The sequence below is a fragment of the Mauremys reevesii genome, linkage group 1 (assembly GCF_016161935.1).
Source record: "Mauremys reevesii isolate NIE-2019 linkage group 1, ASM1616193v1, whole genome shotgun sequence".
Lineage (NCBI taxonomy): Eukaryota > Metazoa > Chordata > Testudines > Geoemydidae > Mauremys > Mauremys reevesii.
Genome location: NC_052623.1, coordinates 316,346,694 through 316,367,287, shown reverse-complemented (window position 1 = coordinate 316,367,287; position 20,594 = coordinate 316,346,694). Strand labels below are relative to the sequence as shown.

The 20,594-nt window shown below is 41.6% G+C and overlaps 1 long non-coding RNA gene across 1 annotated transcript; it reads left to right on the top strand.

Moving 5' to 3' along the window:
- Nucleotides 1-6,815: 6,815 nt before the first annotated feature.
- LOC120396117 lies at nt 6,816-15,096 on the top strand. Its single transcript, XR_005592998.1, has 3 exons — nt 6,816-6,901; nt 14,014-14,088; nt 14,258-15,096. It is a non-coding gene; the product is annotated as an uncharacterized LOC120396117 (long non-coding RNA).
- The last annotated feature ends 5,498 nt before the right edge of the window (nt 15,097-20,594 follow it).

The window sequence follows — 20,594 nt, the reverse complement described above, 5'->3', positions numbered from 1 at the left end:
AATACAGAAAAGAGAGAAATGCCCCACGTCTTTATTAATATGATTTGTTTGTCACTGTAAACAATGTGAATATTCATGAAAACCCCACCATCCTCAAATTGACAAAATTATACTGAAAATAGCCAAAAGTAAGGGGTTATATTATTTAATTTTTTTTTCTATAAAAAGTGCTTTATATTTCATATACCACATGCAGAGTAGTATCAGGAAAAGATAGTATGTTTCTAAAACTAAACTGGCTTTTTTAAAAAAGAAATATTTACAGAAGTGCTGCAACTGCAGCCAGTATTCCAGCCATGTGCACACAGACTGACTTCCTGATGCAACCTCCAGACTCTTCCCTTCTGCAATCTGTGCTCCTCCCTCCAAGTTCCATGCAGGTTGCTACACTTTTATACCACTATCCCAGTGCTTCCAGCTCTGTCAGGCAGCCATACAGGAAGTCAGATATGAGAGAACTGATCTATATTCTTCTCCACTGAGCATGGCCCAAACTACTCTTCAACCAGCTATGTTTCCTCCTAAAACATAGCAAAATCATGGAACTTGTGACACCCACTCATTGCTCTGACCACAATCAACTCACTACCCCATGCTTCAATCCTGTAATTCATTGTGTGAAGGATTATGAAGCCAATGGGGCTCCCTAGGTGTTCAGAAATCCACCTACTCATTGACCCAGGGTTGAGACCCCATTTTCAGAGTTCCTGTTCTCACCTGCCTATACAACCAAGGTTTTATCTTGAAAAATCTAAAGTGAATTTGGTTAAACTGTGTACTGTCAGATTCACCTACCCACATGCAAAAGTCCCAAGATAGCAGCAGAGCTGGTTGGAAAATTCTGAAAAGTTTAAAATTTCAATGAAAAACAGGGAGGAGAGAGGGAAAACTCACAATTTTTTGGGTGGAAATTCTGTCAGATTTATCTCACATTCTGCAGCTAAAAAGCTTTTGATTTTTTTCTTAAAGGATAAAGATAATAGAATCTTTGTCTCTTGTGACAAAAATTATTACATTACATTATTTTACTGTATGTAGTATCTTTAACACTAAAGCTCTGGAAAATGCATTAAGGGAGAACACCACATTACCATTTTTTGTTATTTACCAGTTACTTTAATGTACACAGTTTTTCACTTAGTGTTTTTCATGCTAACTGACAGAAAAAGCTTTTACTGAGAATCAAGCATCTGGGGAATCTTAAAATGAGATGTACAAAGAGGAAGTGAATGAGAGTGACCTCTAGCTCAGTAAATGGGACCAGCGAGGGATTACCACCACCCTCAGATTTTGAGAGTCATGCGAGAGCACAATGAATAGTTCTAGATGAGAGGAGCTGAGGGAGTGAGCAGGTGGGAGAAGAGATGATCTGAGATGAGAGAGGAGTGAATCCAGGGAATTTTTAAAACAGCAGATGAACTGTCTTATTTACTCAAAACAGAGTACAAGAGCTTTTACATTGAGCAAATACCTCTAAAGGAATCATCACCCCCCCCATGTATCTCAGGACCTTAAAATAGCCCCAGCTGGCGCATAATCAGTTACTTTAGTGTACTAGGTATTGCAGATATTATGCATGGACACGGAATTTAGCAATCAGAAAATTCCTCATTCCCCACCCTTCCATAGTGTGCTTAGTATTGCAGAATGCCTCTGCATGGTATGTCCATTAGTGCCTGGCCAACTAATGCAGCAGAAACACGTCTTTCTGCTACATCTAGCTCTTACGTGGGCGCAGATGCACCTTCTGCATTTGGCTCATTATTATTTTTGTTTTATTTGGAGATCTATAATGGTGTCTTTCTATTATAGGTCAAATTAAAACATGTTTGGTTGTTGCTGCTTCATCCCGATTCACCAAGCATAACAAACGCCATTTTCTCTCACTTGCTGAATCTAATTCCAGAAAGCTAAGTGCTGGACTAAACTGTGCTCAACAATCAGTAAATTGGAAAGCAACTATCAAAGAATAGGATATCTGTACTTAGTTTCCCTGATGCTTCTCAGGTGCATAGATACAGTTATTATATATAGTGGGGATCTAATTGAACCAGTGAATAGTGGCAGAAAATTACAACCCTGGTAGTGAAATAAGAGCCAATGTGATTTTGCAGCATTACAAGCACTATTAAAATATCTCGTAATAAAATTGTTAAATGGTACTAGGAAGGCAGTTGCCAAGATGGATGGAAGATGCTTGAATACATTTTGAAGCCACTTTAACTTAGCAGGACTGATATCTACTTTTGAAATGAAACTTTTACGTTTGAAGCTCCCTGAAATTGTTATTAATGCCACTGCTCATAGATACAGATTCATTTCTCAGAAGTCATTGAAAATCATTACAGTTAGTCACCAAGCACTCAACATTTGGATACAATTATTTAAACTTCTGGAACCTTCCACATTGGACTGTAAGTCCCATGAAGATAGCCTTGCTCTCTTGTGGCACTTTTGCTTCAGGTCCCCAGTGGAAAAACAGTACCATGAAAACAGCTATTACTAATGGTATTTGTTCTGAAATTTCTGGTTCTATTCAGAAACCTTAAGTGAAAAAACAAATATGTCCATCAGTTTGAATTAATTCCTAGAAATGGCTGTAGACTCTGCAGGGCCTCCTTATTTTTCCCCATTCTGGTCCACGGAGACCTAGTCTTGGGTGAATGACATTGACAAAAGAGTATGTATACAGGTCAAGATTTTCATATAAGTAATTTCTTGGCTAAGACCTAGGCTTTTAGCACCATACTACAAATGACACACAGCTCAGCCTTCTGATTCTATCCAACAGACTGCCAGGGTGCCTCCTAAATCAGACTTTTTCAAAATTTCAACAAAATATTTTTTTTAAAACCAGCTCTAGTGAACAAACATACTATGAACTGGTCTGTTAGAATATAAATGAAGTGGTGTGCGTTCTCTGTAGCTGGAATGTTTTACAGCACAGGCTGGTTTTAGACTTTTTTTTGAAGGATGAGAGAAAAGGAGCTTGGTGTAAATTATTTAGGAGTCTATCAGGCATAAAGGTTGGATGTATATGAAGGAGACAAAGAGCCATTAAAGCAGCATAGGTGTTTGGGCAGCACATAGGCAGTAGGATGGGATTTAGAGGGAGATGAAGACATAGGCAGAGTTATGCAGTTATTTGAAATCAAGGAGGGGAAGTGTGAACACTATGTGGAAGAGGAGTGGAAGCCAATACAAAGATTAGGAAGGGTAGAATAGATACAGTAGTACTGTATACTGTTCTTATTGGCCAAAATCCTGCCTACTGCATAGAATGAGAAGACTACATTGGGGAATTCCTCAGGGACTATTGAGTAGCAGCAGATCCACTCTGTATTCTCCTTCAGAGCTGGAAGAGCATCTTTGGCACCTGCATCTTCCCTTCGATGGAGTAGAATAATTGGTGGATTTGTGGAACAGTGGATTCTCCAGCCCTAACCCTTGCCCAATCTGCCCTGCCTACATATCCCTGTTACATGGAAGCATTTTGCGAGCCCCCTGTGGAGCTGAGCTCCAACGTATGTACCCCTGTATAGCATTTCGTATCCTGTCACCATCCTGCACAATGGAGCCCATTAGCATTGCTGCAGGTAGAGCATTCTGCAATTGTGGACAAGGGAATAGGAAGAACATTTCATTCTTTTCAACAGGACTTTGCTGTCTGATAAGAGCTTAGTCTTGTATTCATTGCAATGAAGGGTTAGGAGGAGATTGTGAGACGCCTCTGCGTGTTGTAGAGAGGCATACAAGAAACACTATTTCTCTCCCCCATGGAGTTGAGCAAGGTCCATCAAATGAGCAATCCCTGTGTTGTGGAAAGTGCATGAAATGCTTGTTGCAGGTACCCCAGTCAAGGGTGCCGGATGTCATAAAGGACATTGGGGAAAAAAAGGAGATGGTAGGAACATGCCTTGCCCACCCGCTAATTTAAAAATATGTCATCATCTAGATCTTGTCTTATGTAATCAAGCCATTAATTTTTAGAACAATTCAGTTAGGAACAGCCATGAAATGAAATCAGAAGAAATGAGAATAAATACTCTGCCTATCAAGGTTTCAACGTAGCACTGGTGCATGGAAAAGTGTTATGCAAAATAGCTTCATTGAATGTTTGGAGCTATCATATAAACTTCTTAACTATCTAAACAATTTTTTAAAAGTAGTAAGATTTATAAAGATAAAATTTTAGCTTTCAAAACTGAGATGCTTTTGGTCTAGACATTGCCAAATAAGTGCCTGAAATCCCAAGAATTTAGTGTTTTGCCAGTTCCTAAATCAAAAGTGACATACAGCTAAATATAGGTATTTAAGGCTTCTCAGGCTGACAGGCTACATTCCAGCCTGATGAAGTCTGAAGCTGCAGAAACACTAAAATCTTTAAAGTACAGGTTTAATATAATGGTTATGTTGACAGTCTTTGAACTAGAATGGTGTGCTACCAGTTGCTGCTGTCTTATGCCATGTTTAAAAGCTGTCTGTAACAACCAAATTTCACTCAGGTCTGCAAGCATACTAATTTCACTGAGCTTAGTTTCTCTTATAACTTATATTTGTAAACCTAGTTTAGCAAGCCTGTTCCACACTTGAACCCTTCCTGCAGGTGTATTTTACATGTCTATTATTTATTTAAAGGTGTCTAGATCAGTTTTCTCCACCTACCTCTGCTGGATAAAGTACAAGCCTGTTAATCATTTATGTAGCATATTCAGACCTGATGTAGGCAGGTGAAGCTCTGTTGACTTTGAAGGGATTTGAACCTGTTCTCACTAATCCTGCATTTAGTCCAATATTAATTGTTTCATACAATATCAGGGCTAGAAGGGACCTTAGGAGGTCATCTAGTCCAACCTCCAGCTCAAAATAGGACCAATCCCCAGACAGATTTTTTCCTTAAAGGGTCCTCTCAGAGACTGAATTCCTAACCCTAGGTTTAGCAGACCAGTGCTCAAACCACTGAGCTATCCCTCCCCCCAGCTCTGATAAATGGAGAGATATACTTGTAAGGAATGGAAGGGAGAACAATGGGTCCTGCAAGATCTTTCAGGATCATTGCATAAGCTGTGAAATATGTGCTCCCTGGAAACACAGGTTAAATTTTCATCCTTCCAAACTGAATATATTCAGTTCCATGTAGTTTACTGAGTGTGGGTCTTAAATTTAAAACCTAAGATCTTGTTTACGCTGCATGGAAAATAAAGATTGCATGAGAGTTCTCTTAAAAGGTTGGATGTTTCTCCAGTGTGTAGCCGAGTGGGCTAGTGTTGCCGGCTCAAAGAGCCCGAGGCGGAGCAACAGCAGGGTTCGTTGCCCGGTGTGCGTCGCACTAATTATCACACCAGGGTGGAGAAGCAAAACCAGGTTTATTTGAGCCCCAAAAGGTGCCAGGGAGAAAAGCATTCTCAAATCCTGCACACAGATACAAAACAGCTCTCTCTCTTTTTATACATGATTTCAACTAAGCATTCCCATTACTCCTCACACTCCTCCTCTCCCCCCACCTTTCATTCCCATGCAGCAAATACACTTTGCAATAGCAATCACATGAAGCAGTTAAGTCATACTTGGCAAAAAACCACCTTAGCTCGTTAGCAACTCTTCTGTGATCAGTTATCTGTACTTTCCCACCGTGGGGGCTACGTTCTCATGCATATAACTTTAATTACAGCACCTGCTTTCCGCCTATCTTATTTAGTGTTGGCTACATCTAGTATTAAGCAACCTTGCCACTGCCAGTAATTAGCACATAACACAAAAGGTTACAAAAGTTTAGCAAGGCTAACAAAAGCACTTTACATAAAGGTACTTTGGGTCACATAGGCCCAAAGCCATCCTCCCGAGTTACCTATATTTATGCCTAGTGACACCAACACTAGCTTCCCTTTATTATATGTACTGGTTTGCATTATATTCTGCTTTGCAGTATATTCAGCACTAATGCAAGAAACCTACAGGTCTCTACCCTGTAAGACATTAGCTTCAGCAAGTTAGCATAAGCTTGAGGTCTGTGAACTTTGAACAGATAAATGGCCCAATGGAAACCCCCAAGTTTTTGGGGAGCTGAAAATAGAGTTTAATGGGAAGTTCTGACCACAGGTACATAATTCAACCACAGAAGTGTCCTGTCAACAAACTGATGTACACAACAGGTACATGAGATAGATCTAAGGCTTGCTGGCTGATATACTTTTTCTTATAAGTTTCTTATGGGTTTGATTATTTGTTTTATTATAATACGTCTTCATTAGAGTATATTTTGGCTGTAATAAAAAGGGACCTGCAGGCCACATCCTGTATTGTGAGCTAAGGCAAAGTTAGCATACATGTATGTGTGACCTTTCACCTAGATAGATGGTGATTAGCTAAAGCATAGGTCCATATAGGGGGGAGGGGAGGTGCTAAGATGCTAACCCTTGCCCCTGCTCCTGAGGCACTAAGGTTCCCGCTAGTAGCCCAGGAAGGTGGCAGAGGACGGAAGCAGGGAAGGAGTCTGGTTTTGCTCCTCTGAGCTCCAGACCCTCTCAACCCCTGCAGGTTCTTACACTTTTCCCCCTTGGGTGCAGTACCTTCAGGCCTTAGACACTGGAGGAGGGAGTCTCTTTCCCCTGCTGGGGCAGGATCTCCCTTACTTCAAGTTTGTGATCTTTCAAATCTCACAACACACCTCTAAGCTCTAATCTTCTCTCCTTCCTCCACCTCGCCGACTGCCTGAAGTAGGGGGTTTTATTAGGTTCCTGACAGGGCCTTAATTGACTACAGGTGCTTCAATTAACCACGCCTAGGGCTTATATATTTTCCTTCTACCACTCTCCCATTTTCCTTGAAGTACTTTGAAGATGAGCAGACCGGTTTCAAGATACATTCTTTATTATGAACAAGAACTAGGTACAGAAATGAGGTAATAGAACTTTCTACTATTCAGTGTAGCTGCTGCCTAAAACTGCCTGGTTCTGGGCTTCCTTCTTTGTGGTCTAGCAGAGGAAGCGTGTTCTAGGAAACCAAAGACTATTTATAAAGCAGTGGTTCTCAAGCTGTGGGTTGGGACCCCAAAGTGGGTCAGGACCCCATTTTAATGGGGTCGCCAGAGCCAAAACCCAAACCCAACTGCGCAGGGTCGAAGCCTGGTAGGGATCAGGTTACAGGCCCCCCTGCTTGGAGCTGAAGCCCTTGGGCTTGAGCTTTGTCCCGCCCCACACTTGGGGCAGTGGAGCTTGGCAGGCTGAGGCTTTGGTCCCCCATCCTGGGATCATGTAGTAATTTTTGTTGTCAGAAGGGAGTTGCGGTGCAATGAAGTTTGAGAACCCCTGGTACAGGAAGTGTGGCATATCTGCACTTCCTGGAGGACTTATTCTACAGCATATCTTCTCCTTTTTAGATCCCCTTTTAAAATATCCTATCTTAAACTAAAAACTATGACAAATACAAAAACTTAAATCTTCAGGTTGCTTGAACTCAACCCTAACCTGTCTCAATCAGTCTCTTACCCAGCGGTTCTCAACAGGGGGTCCAGAAGCCCTTTCAAGGGGGCTGTGGGACTCTGTGGCTGAAGTTCCGATCCCCAGCACCTCCCACGGGGCTGAAGCTGGGAGGCAAGGGGCTAAAGGCCTGACCTCCGGCACCCCTCATGGGGCTGAATCCCTGAGCCCTACTGTTCCCTGTGGGGCAGAAGTCCTGAGCCTGTGGGCAGAGTTGGGGATATGGAGGGCATTGCCCCCCACCCAAACTGCAGTGCAAGATCACGGCAGTGCTGGGGCCAGCTCCACACCTCCCCCTGCATCTCCTTCTGGCCAGGTCGGAGGCGGTGCCGTGGAGCAGACAGCAGCAGCATGTCCTCCTCTCCTGCTGGTGCTCCAGGTTGAAGCTGCTCTTCAGCTCCCAGGCCCCTTTGCTCCCACAGAGGCAGCCAGTAGGAGCCCCCTGGGTGGGGAGACCCAGCTCTGTGGCTGGCAGACCCCTCTGGAACAGGGACCGCAGGGGAGTCCTCCCAGCACACAGCCCCTACAGCCTGAGCTACGCCCACCCTGAGCCAGCCCCCTGCCTGCACACAGCCCCTAGAACCCCTTTCCCTCCACCCTGAGCTACCCTCTGCCCCCCACACAGCTCCTAGCCAACCTGCACCCTGAGCTACCCCTCTGCCTGCACACAGCCCCTAGAACCCCTTTCCCTCCACCCTGAGCTACCCTCTGCCCCCCACACAGCTCCTAGCTACCCTCCTCCCTGCACCCTGAGCTACCCCCTGCCCACACACAGCTCCTAGCCACCCCCCCTACACCTTGAGCTATGCCCACCCTGAGCTACCCCCTGCCTTCACATAGCCCCTAGAGCCCCTCTCTCTGCACCCTGAGCTACCCCTCTGCCTGCACACAGCTCCTAGCTACCCTTCCCCACCCTCACTCACTTTAACCGGGCTGGAGCAGGGGGATGGAGTGCGGGAGGGGGTGTGGGCTCTGGGCTGGGGCCGACGGGTTCAGAGTGTGGGAGAGGGCTCTGGGCTGAGCCTGGGGCAGAGGGTTGGGGTGCAGAAGGGGGTGTGGGATGCAAGCTCTGGGAGGGGAGTTTGGGTGTGGGAGGGAGCTCAGGGCTAGGGCAGGGGGTTGAGGTGCAGGAGGGGACGAGGGTTGCTGGCTCTGGACAGGTGGTGCTTACCTCAGGTGGCTCCTGGTCCACAGCACAGCAGGGCTAAGGCAGGCTCCATGCCTGCCCTGGCCCTGTGCTGCTCCCAGAATGGCACATCCCTGTTGCTCCTGTGGTGGGGGGTAAGGGGGCTCTGCGCACTGCCCCTGCCTGCAGGCACTGCCCCCACTGCAGTTCCCAGCCAATGGGAGCTGCAGAGTCGGCGCTCAGGGCGGGGGCAGTGCGCGGATACCCCCTGACCCCTACCCAGGGGCTGCAGGGACGTGCCACCCACTTCTGAGAGCAGCACGGGGCCAGGGCAGGCAGGGAGCCTGCCTTAGCCCTGCTTCACCACCGGACTTTTAGTGGCCTAAAATCTCCCGGCTTGACTTCAGTAACCTCCAGGAGATAGAGCCCGATTCCGGCAAAACCAGGGGTGGTGGGGGTCGGGGGTTTGGCAACCCTAGTGACTACTGGTTACCATGAAAAATGTTTTCATTTCAGTTATGCTGATCCTTTACTTTCCCACTATCATCTGTTTTCTCCTGTTGCGACTTGAATAAACCAAGAAGATACATTTTTTGAGGCAGGCACTGTCTTCCTTTTTTACATCTGTAAGGTGCCTACCACAATGAAGCTCCGAATTCCTAAATTAGGTCTCTAGGTGCTATTATAAATCATCATAATTTTAATTGGCTCTGTCATAAACAGACAGTTAAGGGTTAATGCCTCTTTTATCTGTAAAGGGTTAAGAAGTTCACCTAGCCTAGCTGACACCTGACCAGAGGAACCAATGGGGGAACAAGATGTTTCAAAAGGAAGGAGGGTTTTTTCCTTTGTTTAGTTTTCAGTTTCAGCCAGAGTGAAAAAGATCAAGGAACCAGCCTCTTATCAGAGTAGTAAGTTTTAGAAAGGAATAAATAGGTTTATGTTTATTTTCTTTGTAACTTGTCTTGGTACCATTAAGGGAATTATCAAATTTGGGTATTCTTGTGTGTATTAAAGTTTTGCCCGGGGAACATCCTCTGTGTTTTGAATCTGTTGTCTGTGAGAGTAGCTGATATGCTAATCTTTCCCAGAGGGTTTTCTTATACCTTTCTTTTCTTTAATTAAAAGGCTTTTTCTTAATACCTGATTGATTTTTCCTTGTTTTTTAGATCCAAGGGGGTTGGATCTGGATCCACCGGGAGTTGGTGGGAGAAAGGAAGGGGGATGGTTAATTTCTCCTTGTTTTAAGATCCAAGGGGTTTGGGTCTGTGTTCACCAGGGAATTGGTGAAGTTTCTTAAGGCTACCCAAGGAAGGGAGTGCTTGTGAATGGTGGCAGCGATACCAGATCTAAGCTGGTAATTAAGCTTAGAAGTGTCCATGCAGGTCCCCACATCTGTACCCTAAAGTTCAGAGTGGGGGTGAGACCTATGACAGGCTCTATGATTGCTTTTACTTGTGTCCCTAATGGGAATATTTGAGCTATTTTCTGAAATCTGCTGTTTTTCAGTTTTTTCTACAGTTTAATTTATATTGTTTTTCTGTATCTTCTTTGCTTGTTACAACCTCCCTCTAATCTTCCTTCCTCCCACTTTACTTCTATTATTTAAATGCCTTCTCTGTGTGGTATTAAGGTTTTGTGACACTTTCCTCTTTTGTTTGTGATTACTGACTAATTTTGTTGGTAGTCCCCAAAGTGCTTTCCACTTTTCAGTTTAGATTTCACATATATAATTGAATACCTGCTGGTTTCCTTTAACTTTCATATTCTTTGAAAGCCTGATTTTCTGAAGTCCATATCTTTATGTTCTTGCCCTTTATGCAGACATCCATTAGCACTTCAAACGTGATATTAAAATCACTAAATCCTCAGAAATGCTATAGAATTGCACCAAAGTGATAGGCTTTTTAGAGATACTGTAGATAAAATTCAGTGGGAGCAACGTGGTCCATAAGAAATTCACTGTTGTTTGTCTCCTTTTTGGTACAGTAATTGCAATCCTTTATGACTAAAGTGTTGCCTTTTATTTTAAACAAACAATCCTAATTTATCTGCAAAAATGTTTCTTGATGTGACCCTTCAAACTGTGTTAACTGTCTATAGAAACATCCAAGAACCACTTTGTTGGTATGGTTAAACTCTGTTCAAATACTCTGCAGAGTCACCAGAAACATTGCCATCCCTTTCTGTTGATTCAATATTTTTTTCCTTAGAGAGACAAAGTGGGTGAGGTAATATCTGTTGGTGAGGGTGACAAGCACTTTTTTTTTTTGAGAATCCCCCACTTTTTTTCAAAGATGTTAGGGTGGGATTCACAAAGGGATTAGGAGTTGCAATGCTGACCGTCACAGTACCTAACTTTTAGGTGCCTAGCAAATCACAGGAACACCACTGTGATCCACAAAGCCTGAGTTAGGCACCTAGGCTGCCTACACAATGAACAGGGAGATATAGGTGCCTAAGAAGGCAAGCCACAAAAGCCAGTGCACTGCGTATGAAGCCAGCTAAGCTAGACAATGGGAGATGCTGATAAGAGAGGTGTGTCCTAAACCCCACTCCTGGGAGACAAGCACCTATTTCTGCTTAGCGATCCATGCATGGGAACCAGCCACCTGGAATCAGGAGGCTTAGGCACCCAGGGCATTTCTTTTGGGAATGAGTTAGGCACCTGCCTCATTCCATACAAAATGGGGGGAGGAGGGGGAGGAGGTGGTGCCAGTGATGTCCACAGTATAACTTTTAACCCAGAGGTTAGAGATCTCACCTGGGATATGGGAAACCCAGGTTCAATTTCCTCCATCTCTGCCGGGGGCGGGGGGATTTGAATATTATCTCCCATGTCTCAGGAGAGTGCTCTGCCCACTGGGCAATGGGATAGTCTGATATGGGTTAGCGGTTAACGCACCCTCCTGAGAGGTGGGTAGAGCCCCTGTTCAAATCCTTTTTCCCCCGCTGGCAGAGAGGAGGGAATTTAACTTTAGCATATGTATTGGATTGGGCCCCCCATGGAGCTTAAGCAGCCAAACTCCTATCTTCCCCAGTTTATGAGGCTTAGGCTGGAGTAGGGTTTCTATTTTTACATGTAACCAACAAATACCAATAGAAAACCCCAATAAAGAAAAGTGACTGTACTCTCTCAAATTAATATCCCATCTGATTACATTATTATGGGACCTCAGTTTCCTATCACTTACACCTATTTTACAAGGATATAACTCCACTGACTTCAGTTAGGTAACCCTTGATTTATTCAGCATACATGAGAGGAGGATCAGTTCCATGTGTTTCCTTGTTCAAATAATTGACACAAGGTGTATACTAATTAAACCTCAGGGCAGGTGAATAGTGGGATTTTTGTATTACACATAGCTTTCACAAAGAAGTCGGGTTTACTCACACTTGCTTTATGCCAAAATAAATAAAACTAGTGTTTTTCGGGTAATGATTCAAGCTATATATATTTTTTATAAAATGTTTGCTAAATCAGGCAACAATGGATCAGGAAATGTGATAACCATTTACAAAGCAAATGGTAAGTATAGCACTTCTGACTTCAGTCTGGTACCCTGATAACTCATTGCTGAGTCCTAGAACATGGCACATAACTTGATACCTGTCTAGTGGGAAGACCTCAGAACTGATGCAAAAATTGTTACTAATAAAATTAGCATAATTTATTCTTTTATGTTATTACAGACTTGCTTTTGCTTTTATTGATTTTTTGGAAAGATATTTACAGTAGTGTTCATACATATGATGCTTGGAGAATGTGATAGTTCAAATGCTTATGTTAGTTGCTTATTTAATTATATGGAATGTCAAGCTAGTGAAGGAAATTCCTGGAGGCCTGTTCTTTCTGTCAGCCGCCCAAAATGTTAAAGAAGTTAATACTATGTTTATTATGCCCAATGGTATTTACAAAGGCTCTGAAATGCTGGTTTATAACTTCTATTTTGCTTTAACATTCTATACTCTTTTCTTTTGTACTATGTTTTGAAAGATCTATGTAAACGTTAGTTACTGTGATTATGTTTGTATAGCATACTTGGTAGAAATCTTTAATTGCAGATTGTAAATGCAATTTGTAAGTGGTAGATTATGTAAAAAAATAAGGCGGAGTAATGTTTAGGATATATTAACCGAAGCAATAAACTGAAGTAATAAAACTGGGCTTTTTTGCTCCCTCCTCTTTGCAAAGAAAACTGCAGTTCAAACCCACACAAAGAACTGTAGGAATATTCTTATTGAAATTGATATTTTTTAGGCACTCAAAAAGCCTTCATTCATTTAACTTTAAGGAATGTGTGTACAGTTGGGAAGTGTTTTGGTTACGTCTAACCCAATGTTTTCACTTAATGGTGAAAATGCTTAAGCTGGTATATGTTTCTTTTGAGATGGATATTTGCAAATAATTTGTGTTTAAATGCAAGTCTCATAGAATAACTGCTTGATACCTCTGTTATGTGACTAGTAAGATGTTTTATGTGCAAATTCATTTGATGCTATGACTGGTTATTAACGTAAGAATCCATTTGATTATAAATTTATTTATATTAATTGGGAAATTAATTAGTTATCTAGCAATGCTTAAGCAACTCCTTCCCTCTCCAAGTATTGGTAAGAAGTAAGGACAATAACTTCTTTAATGTTGGTTCTGGTTTAAAGCCTTTCTATAAGAATTATTACAGTTTAAACAGACTATTTTGTGAGCTAAAAGACCTTTATATGGGAAATAACAGTGTTTGGACACATCTGAAACAGAATTTCAGCTCCTATTAAACCATGATGGAGCTAAAGGGATCTCTCAGAAAATGGACTGAATAGAAGAAAGTTAAAACTCTAAGGATGTGCTGGGAAGTTTCCCACCACAAGGACAAAGGCAATTAGAACCCCGCTGCATATGAATTAGCAGATTGTATATTCATGAGATGAAAATGCTAACAAGACAACCTCACAAAGGTGTTGAGCCAATGCAAGGGTGACAGCAGCTGATATTTGAATTGCGTGGAGCCCAAAGAAGAGGTGTGCCTTCCTCCTTCAGGGAGATTATGGAAAGAGAAAAGTATAAATCTCTTTGAGTTGAGAAAGAAAAAAGCAATGTTCTGTGTCCATCTCTCAACTTCAGCAGCACTCAGAGCACCCTCCTCTAAGCTCATCTGACTTCTACAAGAAAACAACATCAGCAACCTGACAGCAACAGCAAACTGGCAGCTAAGAAGCAGCTTTCCAGACCAGTACTGTTTCTGCAACATGATGACATCATTGAGACTTCAGTATGATAGGAAAGACAAAATTTGCAAAAAGCATGGCCAAGAAATAAAATTTAGTTTTTTCTTGTAATGGTTATAACAGAATACTGAAATGCTATTGGAGTTTAAGGTATTAACTATGTCTCTTGCTAAACACCAGATTGTTCAGACTATGTGCTCCTGGACGTCGAGGAGACATCAGCTGAGCCTTGAACACACTCTCAATGTTTAACAAGTAAGTTAATAATAGTGCTGGTAATGTCTAAAATTGCTTAAGGAAACCCTGTTCTTCTTCAAGAAGAGTTGGGACGTTTTCCTTTCCCCTACTGAAAAAAACATATAAAAATGCCCTATGGTTTTAACTCTTAGCACAAGATGATCAATATAGTGATTGTATTAAATAGGACTCATCTGGTGCAATGATCCAAGAGTCTGACAGGGACACGCAAACAGCCTAGATCACAATCATCTTCAAGGAAAGAAGGAAAGATGGAGAAAGTCAAGAAAAAGGAAAAAAAACCAGAAAAAAAGTGAAGACTTAAAGAAGACTAAGAAGAAAGCTGGGGACAGTAAAATTCAGATGGATTGTCAAAGATGCTTTCTCCCCATCTCCAGGAGATTTACAGCATCTGCATGTTCCCTTACCATGGGCTGAACCTAGTGGTTTTGTCTAGCACACAGGGAGTTGCAGTGGCTACGTTCCCTCCGTATTCTCCTCGGGAGGGCTCTCATGTGCCTTTGTGTTTGAGCACAATGGGGCCTCAATCTTGATCAGAACCTCTGGGTATTATTAAATAGTAATTATAAAGCTCAAATGGCTCCATCTATTCCTGCTGGAACCTTTTGCCTCCATACCCTCCCGATTATGCCCAATGACTGAGGAGCTACACTCTGGGCCTTGTGTGGAAGTGTATTTACTGATCCCTCAATGCTGACTCTGAGGGACTGTTTGGACCATTCACATTTGCAGTTTGCCATCTGAGTATTAAAATATACTCTGACTTTTCAGGATTATATTCCTATACAATTGTCTTTCCCTGATTCAGTAAAATCTGTTCTTTCCTACACATTATATGCATGGACCTAATTTATTTTTTGGCTCTTCTGAGCAGGTCCGAGGATCCCATTGTCTAGCAGTTTATTTTTCTTAAATAAAACCTAATTGCCTCATTTTTCAAGTCAGTATCCACGGTTGTGTTTGACCAAAGATATTTGGTGATATCAACCTTTTGTGTTCTGTGTTTAGCTCTCCTACTTCAAAACACATTTTGTTAACTGTTGTTATTTTGGCTATTAGCTCTAAATTCCTAGGTACAATTACAGAAGTTTGAGAGTGGTCTTTCTACATATTTTTCTTCATATATTAAGAGAATCTGGTAAGCTATTTGAAAGAAACTGTATATCTCTTCTGTATAGTCGACAGTATTATATGTACTGTCTAGTTTCACTAAAAATATCAAGTACTGTCTCTACAGTTAACTTATTTTTCTGTCACAGTTGGAGAGAGTAGGGTTATATTATGTTATCATCACTGTCCCATAACAGACAATCAGATTTAAGACCACTTTTATATTTCAGTGTTAGGGAAGGAGAATCAAACAGCTGCTACCTTATTACAAACTACACTAACCAAGCCTTTTCAAACACAATGGCACTGGGACTGACACAGGGATGCCTTTGTGCTCACTGTAGAAAGGGGTTATTCTGAGTCCTACCCACCACTCAATGTAAGGTGGAATAGGAGTACTCTAACTTTTGCTCCAGCTCCCATGGCTTCCAGGAATAAAAGAATAGCCATAGTTCAATGCACTCCAGCCATATATCCTCCCAATGCCTGATCCATCCCCAATATGCTCTCTGTTCCCATTGCTGGGGATAGGGCTTGTGCAAAGCCATTGCATACAGTTTTAATCCAACAGAAGAGGCTCCCTGCAGAGGAGATCGTCTCCGGGGTGCTGTTTCTACCTCTTCATGCTGCCAAAGTGTCAGAGGGTCCTTAGTGTAACTGAAAATTGGGCTCAGTGGTTCAAAATCATCATTGGAAGGGTGAAGAGATGCATTTGGCAATTTATACTATTCACAGTCTTTGAGATACATTATTTCTATTTTTGAGTCTGAATATAAATTGCGTTTTGCTGGCTGTTTCCTACCAAAATGCTTCACATTTACATGTAAAGCCACGTTGGGAGGGTGTTTTGGTTTTGGGGTGTTTTGTTGTTGTTTTACAGACGGACAACTGGTTAGCTTACATTTGTGGCCATACTGAGATAATTAGAAATGCCATAACGGGGAGTGTAAATTGTATTTATTTCAATAGCTATTTCATATGGCATTTATAACAGTCTGAGGTAAGCTCAAGTTTTTTCAGAGATTTGATATGGCCCCTGAGAGTATTTCAGTATGTAAATTTTTGACAGTTTCCTCAAAATAGTTCACTGGAGTCTCAATGAAATAAAGGCAAATAAATGTCTTTGACAATGATGGAATTTAGAGCTGCAAAGGGCTACAAGGATTTACTAGGTTTGTTGTATGTCTGTTTACGATTTGATTAAGCTTTCAGTTAACCTAACATTGACTTTAAGCAGATCTGAAAGAATCTTTTTGGAAGCTATGTCTAAGAACACAGATGCTGTACACAGGATCAAGTACATTGGTAACTTAATGGCGTAAAATAATGTAAATTGCACCAACTTGACTGTTAGTGAGTGTGCAAAACAAGTATAATGCAAAGAAGTTTAGTATTCTCTGGGCAGTAAATTCAGTTTTGTATACACATGTGAGACTTCAGTTGCAGCCAACAGAAGCTGCACATGCTTATGAACAGAATCAATTCCAGGAAGTGTCGATGTAAGTTAAACTATCTATGTTAGATTTTGCTCTTGCATTCCCTTATGTAAATGGGAAATCTGTCCCTATTTTGAGTGGGAGACAGGGGAGAGCAACTCTTCTTTGATGTTGATTGTTAAATAATAATTGAAGTAAAATTGATTATGAGCAAAAAATTAAACAGAAAAGTAAGGACAAATATGCATAGTTTAAGAGCATCTAGGTAAAATAGGATGTGAAAGTAGCAATAAAAATAAAAATATCACTATGTGGCAAGTGGAAAATTTGGATGTTGATGCCAACAGATATAAATTAGATGTTAAGAAATGCAGGCAATTGATAATGGAAACAAAAGTAATCAGTGAAAACATCTATGGTCAGTAGAGTTAAGGATATAAGAACCAATGTTTTAAACCAAAGTAATACTAACAATTTTAGTCCATTACTAGATGGAAATGGCAAAATTGTCAGTGATGCAGAAAACTGACATGTCCAATAAATATTTCTTTTCTGCATTTGGAACAATGCCAGATGATACATTCATATTATACAATGATGTATCACGTCAGCATCTGCTGAACTGAAACTTTAAAACACACACACATGCACACACAAAACCCCACCAAAACCCCACAGGTCTGGATAACTTACACACAAGAGTTATGAAATATTTGACCAAGAAGCTCTCTGGAGCATCAGAATTAACTTTGAATAAGTCTTGAACTGAGGAAGTTCTAGAGGACTGGAAGAAAGACATTTTTTTTGCCTTATTTTAAAAGGGTAAATGGGATGACCTGGTTAATTACAGGATGGTTAGCAAAATAATGAAATTGCTGATGTGGGATGCGGTAAATAAAGAATTAAAGGATGAAATAAAATGAATTCCAGTCAATGTGGTTTAATGCAAAATAGATCAAACAAATCCGATGTTGCGTTCTGAGATGAGATCACAAATTTGGCTGATAGAAGTATGTTGACATAGTACTGCATGCCACTCTGATTTAAAAAATTAGCACTATAAAAATCAATATAGCAAATATTAAATAGATTAAAAACCGGCCAACTGATATAACTCAAATCAATTTTTAATGAATAATTATCCTTTACCACATTTTTAGGTGAGTCATTAGTCCCCTTTTTATTTTTCTAACAAAAATTAACATACCAGGTTTGATCTGGATCTTACATCCAACATAACTGTTAACTTTGGCTGAGTTATTCTTGAGTTATTCCCCCAAGAGTAGAATTACTCCCACAATTTGCTTTTATTCATGTTTCTTGATCTTTATACATTTAGTGCTTGATCCAAAGCCCACTGAAGCCAATGGAAGTTTTTCCAGTATCTTCAATTGACTTTGGAACAGGCTTTTGGTTTTGATATGTTTCAAATGAATAGAAGTAGTCCCACTTTTCTCTTGCAGTCTGCCAGCGTCTCTCTAGGGAGTCTTATTGGAAACCTAGGAAAGGAAAAGGGACTTTGTTCAATGAATGTGCTGTTTGAATCCCTACGGGACAAATTAGTTTCTCTATTGGAATCTTACCAAGGCTATAAACTTAGGTGAAAGCTCATAACCAACTATGATATGCACATTGGCTGCTTCAGAGCCCAGCCCAGTGCTCATCAAGATACTAAACCAGTTGAAAATAAACACAAACTATATAGCACCTGTGCATACAATTTACATATTAACCTCGGCTGATACTTGTCTTACTCCAACTTTCCAACCCTATCAATATTCTTCAGTAGGAAAAGAAAAAAAAATCATTATCTTTAATGCAGTATGACTGGAAGCTGTAGGAATTCTGTCCTTATTCAAATGCTGTCTTAAATGCTAGCAAGACAATTGGCTCATTACATCCCCTTGGGTCTGATAGAAGTTCATGCTGCCAGCAATGTATTGGAGCTGGTTAGTCCTCCTGAACATGGTGGCATTTCATTTTTATTGATTTCTGAGAAATCAAAATGATGATATAGAAAAACAGTGTAGCACATACTCCACTTAACTATAGACAAGGTCAACACTTTCTTTATACAGAAGGGAAGGAGGAGAAGTCTACAGCTTAGCTTACTGCTGTGCACTTCAGCATTTCCACTGCACTGTAGCAGGGTCCACACAGCAAGTTAGTGTACAGCCAGCTGGCGCACTACAGAGTCATACCTTGGTTTGCCACGCATCAACTTGCAATGTAGAAAAGCCCTACATTTCTATGGTTTTCAATTTTATTGTTTGCTAGGCAGGGTGGTGCAGCATCTAGCTTCTCTTTCTTCTTAGTTCTTATACTTTTTGTCCAGTGTCTAGACTGAAAAAAAAAGTCACCATTCCATTGGTTGAGGCCTAGAATTTTCTTGCATGGAGACTCTGAGTCCTAGGGTCTGAACCAAAGTCCTTTGAAATCAGTGGAAAGTCCCTCATTCATTTAAATGAGCTTTTTGTCAAGACCACAGGCTATGATCATCTCAGAAAAGAGATAAGGCACACTTATGAGAAAATGTGTATACATATTAGGTAGACACTGCTCATTATGCTATACCTATTGGGCATGATCAAAGAGAATTCTGTTCCCATTGCTGTTAATTTGGCACCTTTTAGGACCATTAAATCCATAAAATAGACTTTAAGTTTAGTGTTGCAGTGCCTGATGTTTAGGTGCCCTGCTGTCTAGTTGAATCCATAGTCCCAAATTAGGCACTTAGGCATCCTATACAGTGCATGTGGAGTTGGGTGCCTGACAATGGGATTTGCAAGGCCCAGGATGCTGAGTGAGAAGCAACCTTAACAGGGTGATAGGAAAGACAGAGGAGAAGGCCCAATCTCAGTCCCTCAAAGGGAGTTAGATATCTATTTTTGGACCAGATCGGGGCACCTCCCTCCACTCAGGATTCATCACTACATATCTTCTACTGGAGCATCCTCCTAGTCATCCCTTTCACAAACAAACACACACAAACACACACACACACACTGAGGAGGAAGTGTCCCACTTATATACAATATCCCAGTAGTTAGAACACTCACCAGGATGTGGAAGATCCAGCTTCAAATCCCCATCTGCACGATGTGGAGCAGGGTCTCCCATTTGCATTCCTCCCAACATTTCAAGTGCCTAAAGCAGGATGCAGAGCTGCTCAGATCTGGCCAATCCATCCCTCCATTGATGGAGATGGAGGGGCAGATGGATAAGATTGGATTATGTTGCCATCTAGCACACTGTATCACAATACCATTCACATTTGGCCTAGCCACATCTCCATAGACAGAGGCAGGGGGCAGATGGGCCAGACCTGAGTGGCGCTGCAACCCTGTGTGCCAGATTGCAACACCATTCGGGTGGGGGGATCTCTAACATTCTCTGGGGGCAAACTGCTCTTCATCTGGTACAGGGGGACTTTGGGGTCATATCAGGACAGTCCTTCAAAACCTGGAACAGTTGGTATGATTATAGGGTATTCTGGTTAGGGTATCTCTCAGTCTTTACTGTTGAAAGTATTCCACTTTGTATGAAATACTTAAATATTTTGTGTGTGTGTGTGTGTGAGACAGAGAGAGAGAATGTCTGCACTCAGTTGGGAGACCCAGGCTCCACGGAATCATAGAATCATAGAAGATTAGGGTTGGAAGGGGCCTCAGGAGGTCATCTAGTCCAACTCCCTGCTCAAAGCATGACCAACACAAATTAAATCATCACAGCCAGGGCTTTGTCAAGATGGGGCTTAAAAACCTCTAAGGATGGAGATTCCACCACTTCCCTAGGTAACCCGTTCCAGTGCTTCACCATCCTCTTAGTGAAATAGTGTTTCCTGATATCCAACCTAGACCACCCACACTGCAACTTGAGACCATTGCTCCTTATTCTGTCATCTTCCACCACTGAGAAGATTGTAGCTCCATCCTCTTTGGAACCCCCTTCAGGTAT